Here is an 11,187-nt window from a genome sequence, read left to right as displayed (position 1 = left end):
GATAAGACAGACAACAAAGGAAGTAAAGCCAATTTAAATATAAGATCACAGAGTGGTTAAGATTAGATTATTCAATATCTAAATTCAAAATCATGTGAAAGGGTCAAACATGGTGATGGAAGGAAATTTAACTTAGGGTGGTGAACACACAACGCAACATACATATGACCTATAAGTGAACTGTACACTTCAAACCTATATGATTTTATTAACCAATGTCATATCTGTAATTTTAATAAAAATAATAAAATAGGTAAATTCCAAAACATATGGAATCCAATGGGTGTTAACTTTTATACAAGACTGGGTGTACCTGACCATTATTGACAGAGAATCTAAAGAAGCAAGCTAGACTACATATACTCTATAGAAATAAAAGAGTTGCTAGAACTTCATCTAGATGTTAAGTAAATCATAAATAGAAATGTACGTCCATCTAAAAATGAAACCAAAAGAATGGTTTTAGGCATCATGTATAGTAGAGATGGCCATTGTTTTTATAGTTTCAAGGAAAAAAAAAAATTGCTGAAAAGTACCAATCTGATAAAAACGATCATATATGAAGTTAGAAAAAGGGCCCATAAATTTAGATATGAGAATGCTCTCAAATTCTGAACTTCTATATGGAATCACAGAAAGAATGATTCAATGATCAAAAACATACATGGCAGCTATGCAGACAACATTAGCACTAAAGTGAAGGAAATAATATTCATAATCTAAAGTTTTAAAATAATATAACAATTTGAACTATGACAATATATCATCTTCCCACTTAGGAAATTCTAGGGAAAAAAATCCAACATAAATGGTTTGATGAGCCAATATATTTACTGAAGGCTTTTTTTTGTGCATTTCACTCATATTTCATTAATGTTCTAAGAATATTATTTCACTGTGATTTGTAGAGAAGTAGATAGATGTAAATATAGGTATAATATCCAATGGATTATCAGACTTTGAGTAGGATTTAAAATGTTGTGATGCAGAGGCTTATATTATTTCTGCTTACATCCAGAAGTAGAGGTGAAATGTAGCTCAAAATGCTCTAATTTGATCATTTTCCAAAACCCCTTTGCCTGAATTATTTTTCACACCGTATCCTGCACCACTTCTTTTCTTTACAACTTGGCATCTACTGTGGTTGTTCAGGTCCTTCTTTCATGAATGAGTGAATGCAAAAAAGCCTCTTAACTGGTCTTCTACTATGTAAACTACTATTTCTTAACTATTTTGCGTCTCTGACAAATTTTAGAGTATGATGAAACTAGCATACCTAGAGCATACACACTGAATATAGCTCATTCTGTATCCTCAATTTGTGTGTAAAAAGTTAAAAGTCCACATTCTATGTTCATGGACTGGAAAAATCAAAGCGTAGTTAAAATGACCTTATTACCTAAAGCACTATACAGATTTGACCTTCATCAAAATCTCAAAATTTTTTAAAGAAATAGAACAAAAAATTATCAGATTTGTATGAAAGCACAAAAGACGCTGACTAGTCAAAGCAACCCTGAGAAAAAAGAATAAGGCGAGAGGTATCACTCTGCCTGACTTCAAATTATACTACAAAGCAGTAATAATCAAAACATCATGGTATCGGCAGAAAAATAGACACACAGACTAATGGAACAAAACTGAGAGTCCAGAAATAAACCCCCATATATATGGGCAAGTAATTTTTGACAAAGAAACTGGAAAAATACAATGGAGAAAGGAACTCCTCTTCAATAAATGATGCTGGGAAAACTAGAAAGCCATATGCAAAAAATGAAACTAGACTGCTATCTGTCACCATACAACAAAATTAACTCAAAATGGATCAAGGACCTGACTATAAGACCTGAAACAACAAATTGGATAGAAGAAAATACAGGTACTAAAGTCATAGACCTTGAATTTAGTACCTGTATTTTATGAATTTGACCTCAAAGGCAAAGAAAATAAAAGCAAAAATAAATGAATGGTTCTATTTCAAACTAAAAAGCTTCTACACAGCAAAAGAAATCATCAACAGGACAAAGAGGCAACTATCCGAATGGGAGAGTATATTTGTAAATGATGCCTCTTATAAGGGTCTAATATCCAAATACATAAAGAACTCGTACAACTCAACAACCTAAAAACAAACAATCCAATTAAAAAATAGGCAGAGGACCTTAACAGACATTTCTTCCAAGAAGACATACAATGGCCAACGGATATATGAAAAGATGCTCTACTTCACTAGCTATTAGGGAAATGCAAATCAAAACCCAATGAGATACCACTTCGCACCTGTCAGAATGGCTATCATCAATAGGACAAGTAATAACAAGTGTTGGAGAGGTTGTGGGGGCAAAGAAACTCTCATACATTGCTGGTGGGAACGTAAATTGATACAACCACTATGGAAAACAGTATGGACGTTTCTCAAAAAACTAAGAATAGAATTACCATACGACCCAGTAATCCCTCTTCTGAGTATTTATCCAAAAAATCTTGGAAACATTTATCCACAAGGATATATGCACCTCAATGCAGAATAAAAATTAATATAAAAGTCAAATTATTTCTATATACTAACAATGAACAATCCAAAAATAAAATTAATAATTTCACAATACATTAACATCAAAAAAAGGAAAAAATTATGAAAAGAATTAATTATAAAGCCTATAAAATGAAAATTAAAAAACATCGCTGAGAAAAATAACTTTAATGTTCATGGATTTGGAGCTTTAAGATCATTAAGATTGCAATTCTTCCCAAATTGAGTGTATAGGCATTAGATGTAATCCCTACTGAAATCCCAACAGGCTTTTTTCCCCTTCAGAAATTTACAAGTTGATCTTAAAATTTATATGGAAAGTCAAAGGCCACAAAACAGCAAAAACAATCTTAAAAAACAGTTGGAAGACTCACACTTCCCAATTTCGGACTTCCTACAAAACTACAGCAATAAAGCGTGTGGTACTGAGAAAATGACAGCTATATTGATCAATAGAACAGAACTGAGAGTCCAGAAATAACTCTTACATTTATGCCAACTAATGTTCATTAATATACAAACTTTAATTATGCCAATGAATTTTTAGCAATGGTTTAAAGGCAATTAATTCAATAGAAATATTTTATTAGCATCCTAAAAGTACCATCCATAAAAGAAAAATATGGGAATCTAACCAAGAGAAATGAAAACACATGCCACACAAAGATTTATACATCAGGTTTATAGCAGCACAATCATACTCCAAAACTAAGAATAACCAAATCTCTATCAACCAGTGAGTGAATAGCAAATATAGTATATCCATTCAGTAGAATACTATTGAACAATAAAAATGAGGAAAATACTGATATCTGTCAGATGTATAGTTCTCAATGTTAAAGTATGAAAAATAATCCAGGCACAAAAAAAAAAAAATTCCACATATTTTATGATTCCATTTATATGAATTATCTATAAGAAAAATAGAAAGTAGATTAGTAATTGCCTAGAGGTAGGAATATGGGGCATCTAGGAAAGATACTAGGAATTATTTTGGACTACTGAAAATAATCTAAAATTCATTTGTCGTGATGGTTGCATGACCCTAAAAATTTAATTGTACATTCAAGCAGGTAAATTTTATGAGATATAAATTATATTTGAATAAAACTGTTAAAAAAAAAGCTGAAGTTTGTGGAGGCCTCTCCCTATTTAACTGGTTATATTATAAGAGTTACTTCCTGAGAAGAGTCCTTCTCAATTTACAAGTGAATATCCATTGATAATTTTGTGTTCCTGTGCTCTTCGGATTGTTGAAGCTCTGCTTTTTCTTCACTCCACCACCTATGCACTGCTAGTAAAACTGGGTTGTTTTTTCGTGGGGTCTATGTTCCATGTGGTTTTACCTTGCCCATTTGTTTTGTGGATCATGAAGATCATTTATCACATAGCTTTATTAACAACATTATCCATGTAATATTTATTTATATTTCTAAACCTGCTTGCTTTTCATAAGCAGTTTGGAGGTCAGAGTAGTTCAAAACCGCAGTGTTATCATTATCTTAAACTGTAAGGAAATCTGAACTTTTTAAGTCACAAAGTAAAAAATAGTGTCAAAAAAGAAACAATAAACGTGATAGCATTCATCATGATAGCCAAGCATATAGCAGAGAGATAAAAATGCACAATATTGTTACAAATGTCATGTGAAGGAGCAAGAAAATAGTTACACAAACATTTACAACACAGTTCCACAGTACCTTTACAGATAAATTGATATATTTTCATAGAAATACATTGACACTTTATCAGCCCTCACTTCAACTGGATAATTCCTACTCATTTTCAGGACCCAATATAAAATCTACATTTTTTTGTTTGTCTGTTTGTTTTCCAGAAAACTTTCCATAATCCACAAAATCTAAATTAGATATATCTGTATTTATGGGATTCCTCTTTAAATTTATCAAACTTATTATAAGCATCTGTTTACTTATTTGTTTCTCCCTTAAGTATGAGTAATTAGAAACTAGTGGCTGTGTTAATCTTATTTATCTTAAACCCAGCAGCTCAACATATGTTTATTGAATTAATTAGCCATCTAATCATTCTTTCATTACTGAGTCTCGATATATGTAAACCTTCATATTTCTTCATTTCGGCTATATTTACTATGGATATTATGACTCACCATTTTTACAGCTCATATTTTTCCCTTATAATTTTGTTTAAACTTTTGATTTTTATTTTCCAACTTATAAATTTCTATATTTTCTTCCTTCTTTGAATGTCTATACACCACATATCTGTCTCCTGATAATTATTTTATTCCATCTTACATAAGACTTGTCTTTTTCCTTCATCTTAGCTACTAAAATATAAACTATTTGTGGAAACAGCTGCAACTTTCTAAATTTTATTTCCTTGCTCAATTTTGCATAGAAGTGTGTGATATGCAACTAATTTATAATAATTTAGCTTTAAGATACAGTATGTGCTAAGCATGTGTTAAACTTAGAGATGTTGTATAGGTACTCTATCAACTGCTTGGTCAGATTGACAAAAATTGTTGATTTCTTATATCTATTTATTTGTAATGCAAGGATCTCTTTTCTATGTTCTATCTTGGAAAAGAGAATGATTGGTAAGGTAGCAAAAGTGAAGTCTTTATTAAGATAAACAAAATAAAACCATTTATATCTTTTTTATCTTTTGTGGATAATCTCCCTTCAAGGTACTGTCTAGGTTTTTTTTAGCACTATGCCCAGTACTAAGTCATGTGAGAGATTCATGGTAGAAACTCTGTACATTTACAAGTAGTAAATATGCAAAATATGTCTATTCAAACCAGTAAAGTTGATTGTAGGGAGCTAAAGCTCCCAAAATTCAAAGGAGTGCATGGATTATCTCAGGAGGCCTGCTTGCATATAAAAGGGGAAAAGCTGGTTCTGAGGAATTCCAGGAGGAAGAAGATTAAGATTAGAAACAAGAAGTAGAAGTTTCGATTGTACCTTGATCTTCAAGATGTTACTTTAACTATGTTATCTTGGGATACACAAAGGAACAGAATACATATAAAAAGGAGCCTAAGAAATAAACTCGGAGAGACAGTTGTGAGATCTGTTCTCCCTCCTGCACCCTGTCTGTCTTCTCTTTTTTCTCAGTCCCCGTTCCCCCATTCAGGGACCTGGTTTGACTGGGTCGGCTGGTTTCCGACAGTTGATCCAAAAGTAAAATACAACCTACATAGTTAACCCATGAGAAATAAAGCTTCTAGTCTTAGCTGTTGGAATCTTAGCTATTCATACCTATTCTATATTGTAAACCTCCAGTTGCTTTAATAACTGAAATTTATCTTACCTCTGTAAATTTTTTAATGTGTGAAAATATTGTCTGCATTATACGCTTTCTCAGAGAATATTGTTACCAAATTATCAATGGTTCTAATTCCTAACTTTGATGTAATAGTGATAAAATTTAAAAAAATAAAATAGAAAAGAAGTGTGAATTATTACTAAGGCATCAGGGTTAAAAGTAGCCACCCAAATTGAAAGTGTAATAAGCTATACAAAGTTCATTCCAGTTACTTATTGTTGTTACTTTTAAGGTTAAAATACTATACATTACTTTCTTTTAAGGGTGAAATTGCAATTTTCAGTACAGTTCTACTATGATCAGATCTATTAGGGTAATCTAATAGTCACTGATGTCAGATTTGCACAGAAAGCAAAGCAACAAGCAGTTCTCTTTACAGTAAAAGTTCACTTCCATTAATGCTACAGGTGATAAATTTAATCAATATTTTTAATTTAAATAAATTTGCTCTGACAAGGGTTTAGCATTAGCCATTTCACAAACATTTAACTAGTTCTCAAACAAATCTAAAAAGTAATAGGTGTTGATTTTCTTTTAATTGGTCTCAGTCTCAAAATCTTTAAGAGCCCAAATCAGTTTTTAAATTACCTCTGCATTGCTTTTGTTTTACACCTACTTCCATTTTGCATATCTTTTAAATATGTTTCTGCAATATTTAACTGCTAGCCTCAGATAGCTGAATTGATTGCAAAGTTGAATTTGTTGCATACTCTAAGAGTAATGGGTCACTATAATATAAAAACATGTAATTCTAAAGCAACCTTTATAATGGACATTTAGACAACACTCTATTATAAATATTGATTTATACAGACATATACTGAGGGCTATCTTTTTTTAAGGAATCACAAAACAATGATGTCTTGATCACTTTGACAGTGATGAAAGATGTCACATACAAGAGAAATTTAATTTATTTGAATTTAGCCTTCCTTTGGACCATATCGACACACTTAAAAGAAGACTTTAGTAATATCTCATTACTTCTAATAAGCTTCAAGTAAATAAAGCTTTTTCCAGGGTTAGCCAAATGATGACACCTATTGATAAGAAAGTTATGACTTCCAGGTTAAATTCAGAAATGGGCCCAAAAAAAACAATTTAAAAGAATTTAAATTATTTCATGATGATAGATATCACTGTATTTTGTTTGTAAAAGTAGAACATATATAGAAGGATGAAATATTCATTTGAGTTTTGTTAAAATGCATGAAAAAAGTGATGAATGATGAGGGGTTTACTGTATAATGAAGCAAACAAAAGATATTCATTCTACTATTGTGATCTGTTGATAACTGAACTGCTTTAATTCTTAAGAGATCAGGAGATGAGGAGGGGTCAAATACATAATCACACATTATTAACTGGAGTATCACTTTGAGGACTTTAACAATAATTTGTAACATTTTATAGGTGAAAAAATAATTCATATTAATTATATAAAATCATCAAAAAATCTAATACTAGAGCATATGCTCAATATTCAGATTTCCAAAGAATAACATATGGAGAATTTTGATGAAAACTTCTAGGAAAATCTAAAAAAGTCTCAAAAATATAATTAACCTGGCAATACCAGAAGGCAAAGAAGTCACCTTTGTGATGAGCATTTATTTAGTCTTGAGACTTACCAAAGAGACCCTCTGGTAAAGTGTAAAAACCACTAAAGTCAAAGCATTTCTATCTTTTTTCTGGCCTTTGTATTAACAAATTAACCACACAATTTTTTTGTGCTTGGATTTACTAATCTCTAAAATAAGATATTTGAATTACTTCTACTTGTTCGTTGAAGTACACAGTACTGTGATTGTAATAAAACTAGGAAATATAATATTTTCTAAAAAAATCTGCCCATAAGGAAAATTCATGTTGTATACCAAAGACAATAGGATCCTCCTTCTCACTACTATCTACATTAAAAATGCACAGATTTCTAGAAATTCTCATGAACTCTCTTAGTGGAAGATGTTTATTGTGGCCTAATTTAATATTTCTCCTGTGAACTAGTCAATAATTTAATAATGAGATTTCATTCTATTTTATCTTTGAAATTTCACTGAAGAAAAAAAAGCTAAAGGAAAATTTGCTATGAAGATTATTGGATTTTCAAGAATATATTTGGCCCACTTTTGAATAATAGGCATCTGTCTTATAACATTTGATCAGCTCTTTCCTTTTATTAAATCATTAGCCATGTTTAGGGAGAATTACAATATAATAAACAAAGCTATTCACTTTCAACAATATCTTTTATTTGCCACTTCTGTAGGGCCTGATATCAAACTACTCTACTGGGGAAAGGTGCATCGTCATATCAGGGACTTCTGGCTCTCGCCATGCTCCACATTCTGTGCTGTGTGCTATATATTAGTTGTGCCTTGGGAAAATTTCTGTATTTACCCATATGTTCAGCTGTATTTCTGGGACACTTGCAAATGAGGTGCTGCTTGCAAATGTTACAGGCCTATGGGTTTATACATAATGCAGTGTTGTCAAGTAGAAAAGAAGAAACAAAACTTTCAAAAAAAATTAAAGATGTTTATCAAAAGCTGTTGATATGGTTGAATTCCACTAATTTGGGATACTTGTCTTTCAGAAAGTATAATTTTCCAAGATTTATTAAAAATAACCTATTTCTAATAATGCGTAGTGTTCTGCACCATGAAGTTATTACAAAAAAATTAATGTGCTCTAGGAAATCACACAAGCAACTTTCAAGGTTATGCATGAGGAGGTAGTGTGTTCAGAATTGTGGAAAAGGTTAGGGATCCAGACTTTCAATTAAATGGTGAAATATACTATTAAACCAAAAATCAGTTTTAGTTCCCAAAATGTCTTAATTTATTAACTAAAGGTAGCCTAACAGAGCATTTCAGGTAAAATTCCTACTATTAATTTACAACTATTTCGTGTGTTTGTTTCTGCATATGTTTTGTTTACTTTCTTATAGGTGTATATTTCATTTGTCTTTTATTTTTTCCTTTATTTTAAATCTTTGTTAGATTGTTTATAGCTGCTGTATTATTTTTCCCCCAAGAGATATTATGCTACAGAGTTGGGCTTCTTACTCATTTAAAGTTTGAGAATAGGTTGAGATCATTTTAGCCCCAAGATCTAATCATCCACTTCACTAGATAAAACTGCATGGGTTCATATGCCAGAGCTCCAGTTATCCTAAGGGAAACTTCAAAGAGAAAAAACTATTACATGGTTCAATTAGTCTTTACCCAACTCAGATGACCAATTTGCACATCAGGACCATTAAGGACCTTTACCAGAGTTTCCCCTGGCTTCCTTCTGCCCAGGCACAGTTGTCAACAAGAGAGCCAAAAATACAGATGGGGAAAGGATAGTATCTTCAACAAATGGTATCGGGAAAACTGAATATTCCCATGCAAAATAATGAAATTGGACCCGCCTTTTATCATTAACAAAAATCAATTCAAAATTCATTAAAGACTTAAATGTAAAACTCATAGAAGAAAACAAATGGAAAAAGTTTCTTGACATTGGTTTTATCAATTTTTGGATATGATACCGAAAACATAACAAAAGCAAAAATATACAAGTGGGACTACATCAAACTAAAAAATGTTTGCACAGCAAAAGAAACAATCAAGAGTGAAAAGGCAAGCAAAAAAGAGGGAGAAAATATTTGCAGACCGCTTATCTGATAGGGAGTTAATATCCAGAACACATAAGAAATTCCTATAACTCAATAGCAAAAAAATAAAACAAACCAAAACAAAAAGCCAAATATATAAAAAGGCGCTCAGCATCATTAATCATCAGAGAAACACATATCAAAACTACCACAATGGTCTACAGCCATGCCACCCTGAACGTGCCTGATCTCATCTGATCTCGGAAGCTAAGCAGGATCAGGCCTGGTTAGTACTCGGATAGGAGACCACCTAGGAATACCACGTGCTATAAGTATAAGAAAGGAAGGAAGGAAGGAAGGAAGGAAGGAAGGGAGGAAGGTAGGAAGGAAGGAAGGAAGGAAGGAAGAAAAAATCCAATGATATATCTAATAAGGAGTTAATATACAAAATTTGTTGAAAAATAAAATAAAAACTCAAACCAAAACCAAAACTCAAACCAAAAAAAACAATCCAATTGAAAAATGAGCAGAGGCTCTGGAGTCATTTCTCTAGAGAAGACATATAGATGGCCAATAGACATGTAAAAAGATGCTCAAGGTCACTAATCATCAGAGAAATGCAAATTAAAACCATAATAGGGTATCACCTCATATCTGACAGAATGGTATCACCAATAAATAAACAACAAGTGTTGGAGAGGATGTGGAGAAAAGGAAACCCTAGTACACTGTTGGTGGGTTTGCAATTTGGGACAGCCACTATGGAAAACAGTTTGGTGGTTCCTCAAAATATTTAAAATAGAATTACTTTATGATCCAGTAATTCCACTTGTGGGTATTTATCCAAAGAAAATGGAAACACTAATTTGAAAGAATATATGCACCCCTACATTCACACACTGCAGCATTTTTCACAATAGCCAAGATATGGAAGCAATCTATGTGTCCATCAATAGACAATTGGATAAAGAAGATGTGGTATATATACACAAAGGAGTATTACTCAGCCATAAAAAGATTAAAATCTTATTATTTCAACAACATGGATAGACCTTAAAAACATTATGCTAAGTGAAATAAGTCAGAAAAAGACAAATATCATATGATTTCACTTATATGTGGAATCTAAGGAACAAAATAAATGAACAAGAAAATGAAAACAGACTCATAGATACAGAGAACAAATTGATGATTGCCAGATTGAGAGAGGTTGAGGGACTGAATGGAAAGGTGACAAGATTAAGTACAAACTGGTAGTTACAAAATAGTCATGGGGATGTGAAGTACAGTATAGGGAATATAGTTAATAATACTGCAATAACTATGTGTAGTGCTAGGTGGATACTAATCAAGGGGACCACTTCATAAATTATATAAATGTCTGACCACTATGCTGTACACCTAAAACTAATATAGTGCTGAATGGCAACTCTAATTGAAGAATAGAATTTTTAAAAAATAGAAATACCATATGATTTAACAATTCCACTTCTGAGGATATGTCCAAAGGAATTGAAATTAGGCTCTTAAAAAGATAACTGCACTCCTATGGTCATTGCAACATTATTCACAATTGTCGAGATATAGAAACAACCCAAATTTCCACCTACAGATGAATGGATATATATGCAATGAAATATTCCTTTAAAAATATCCTACCATTTGCAAAAACATGGAAAAATCTAGAGAGCATATAAACCAGTTACAGAAGAAAGGGCGATACTGTATGACTGTA

At 31.8% G+C, this 11,187-nt stretch overlaps 1 pseudogene; it reads left to right on the top strand.

Moving 5' to 3' along the window:
* Positions 1 to 9,668: 9,668 nt before the first annotated feature.
* Positions 9,669 to 9,787, top strand: LOC112481315 (annotated as a pseudogene).
* Positions 9,788 to 11,187: the final 1,400 nt, after the last annotated feature.

Source organism: Pteropus alecto, unplaced genomic scaffold, assembly GCF_000325575.1.
Source record: "Pteropus alecto unplaced genomic scaffold, ASM32557v1 scaffold14, whole genome shotgun sequence".
Classification (NCBI taxonomy): domain Eukaryota; kingdom Metazoa; phylum Chordata; class Mammalia; order Chiroptera; family Pteropodidae; genus Pteropus; species Pteropus alecto.
The sequence above is the reverse complement of the archived record's forward strand: the minus strand, read 5'-3'. Positions and strand labels throughout refer to the sequence as shown.